Genomic DNA, 2783 nt, shown 5'->3' on the forward strand with positions numbered 1-2783 from the left:
TAGGTATGTGCCCGTTCGTGACTATCGTTGCGTGCATACGGACACGCTTGGGTATGTTTACCATACAAGGTTTACTAGGGAAACCTGCTTGCTCGACCATTGCCCTCCCGTCGCGGACACCATTCTTGGACAGAAGTCCTAGTACGTAGAGTACTTTCCCTAGGTATGTGCCCGTTCGTGACTATCGTTGCGTGCATACGGACACGCTTGGGTATGTTTACCATACAAGGTTTACTAGGGAAACCTGCTTGCTCGACCATTGCCCTCCCGTCGCGGACACCATTCTTGGACAGAAGTCCTAGTACGTAGAGTACTTTCCCTAGGTATGTGCCCGTTCGTGACTATCGTTGCGTGCATACGGACACGCTTGGGTATGTTTACCATACAAGGTTTACTAGGGAAACCTGCTTGCTCGACCATTGCCCTCCCGTCGCGGACACCATTCTTGGACAGAAGTCCTAGTACGTAGAGTACTTTCCCTAGGTATGTGCCCGTTCGTGACTATCGTTGCGTGCATACGGACACGCTTGGGTATGTTTACCATACAAGGTTTACTAGGGAAACCTGCTTGCTCGACCATTGCCCTCCCGTCGCGGACACCATTCTTGGACAGAAGTCCTAGTACGTAGAGTACTTTCCCTAGGTATGTGCCCGTTCGTGACTATCGTTGCGTGCATACGGACACGCTTGGGTATGTTTACCATACAAGGTTTACTAGGGAAACCTGCTTGCTCGACCATTGCCCTCCCGTCGCGGACACCATTCTTGGACAGAAGTCCTAGTACGTAGAGTACTTTCCCTAGGTATGTGCCCGTTCGTGACTATCGTTGCGTGCATACGGACACGCTTGGGTATGTTTACCATACAAGGTTTACTAGGGAAACCTGCTTGCTCGACCATTGCCCTCCCGTCGCGGACACCATTCTTGGACAGAAGTCCTAGTACGTAGAGTACTTTCCCTAGGTATGTGCCCGTTCGTGACTATCGTTGCGTGCATACGGACACGCTTGGGTATGTTTACCATACAAGGTTTACTAGGGAAACCTGCTTGCTCGACCATTGCCCTCCCGTCGCGGACACCATTCTTGGACAGAAGTCCTAGTACGTAGAGTACTTTCCCTAGGTATGTGCCCGTTCGTGACTATCGTTGCGTGCATACGGACACGCTTGGGTATGTTTACCATACAAGGTTTACTAGGGAAACCTGCTTGCTCGACCATTGCCCTCCCGTCGCGGACACCATTCTTGGACAGAAGTCCTAGTACGTAGAGTACTTTCCCTAGGTATGTGCCCGTTCGTGACTATCGTTGCGTGCATACGGACACGCTTGGGTATGTTTACCATACAAGGTTTACTAGGGAAACCTGCTTGCTCGACCATTGCCCTCCCGTCGCGGACACCATTCTTGGACAGAAGTCCTAGTACGTAGAGTACTTTCCCTAGGTATGTGCCCGTTCGTGACTATCGTTGCGTGCATACGGACACGCTTGGGTATGTTTACCATACAAGGTTTACTAGGGAAACCTGCTTGCTCGACCATTGCCCTCCCGTCGCGGACACCATTCTTGGACAGAAGTCCTAGTACGTAGAGTACTTTCCCTAGGTATGTGCCCGTTCGTGACTATCGTTGCGTGCATACGGACACGCTTGGGTATGTTTACCATACAAGGTTTACTAGGGAAACCTGCTTGCTCGACCATTGCCCTCCCGTCGCGGACACCATTCTTGGACAGAAGTCCTAGTACGTAGAGTACTTTCCCTAGGTATGTGCCCGTTCGTGACTATCGTTGCGTGCATACGGACACGCTTGGGTATGTTTACCATACAAGGTTTACTAGGGAAACCTGCTTGCTCGACCATTGCCCTCCCGTCGCGGACACCATTCTTGGACAGAAGTCCTAGTACGTAGAGTACTTTCCCTAGGTATGTGCCCGTTCGTGACTATCGTTGCGTGCATACGGACACGCTTGGGTATGTTTACCATACAAGGTTTACTAGGGAAACCTGCTTGCTCGACCATTGCCCTCCCGTCGCGGACACCATTCTTGGACAGAAGTCCTAGTACGTAGAGTACTTTCCCTAGGTATGTGCCCGTTCGTGACTATCGTTGCGTGCATACGGACACGCTTGGGTATGTTTACCATACAAGGTTTACTAGGGAAACCTGCTTGCTCGACCATTGCCCTCCCGTCGCGGACACCATTCTTGGACAGAAGTCCTAGTACGTAGAGTACTTTCCCTAGGTATGTGCCCGTTCGTGACTATCGTTGCGTGCATACGGACACGCTTGGGTATGTTTACCATACAAGGTTTACTAGGGAAACCTGCTTGCTCGACCATTGCCCTCCCGTCGCGGACACCATTCTTGGACAGAAGTCCTAGTACGTAGAGTACTTTCCCTAGGTATGTGCCCGTTCGTGACTATCGTTGCGTGCATACGGACACGCTTGGGTATGTTTACCATACAAGGTTTACTAGGGAAACCTGCTTGCTCGACCATTGCCCTCCCGTCGCGGACACCATTCTTGGACAGAAGTCCTAGTACGTAGAGTACTTTCCCTAGGTATGTGCCCGTTCGTGACTATCGTTGCGTGCATACGGACACGCTTGGGTATGTTTACCATACAAGGTTTACTAGGGAAACCTGCTTGCTCGACCATTGCCCTCCCGTCGCGGACACCATTCTTGGACAGAAGTCCTAGTACGTAGAGTACTTTCCCTAGGTATGTGCCCGTTCGTGACTATCGTTGCGTGCATACGGACACGCTTGGGTATGTTTACCA

The sequence above is a fragment of the Anopheles merus genome, unplaced genomic scaffold, assembly GCF_017562075.2.
Source record: "Anopheles merus strain MAF unplaced genomic scaffold, AmerM5.1 LNR4000505, whole genome shotgun sequence".
Classification (NCBI taxonomy): domain Eukaryota; kingdom Metazoa; phylum Arthropoda; class Insecta; order Diptera; family Culicidae; genus Anopheles; species Anopheles merus.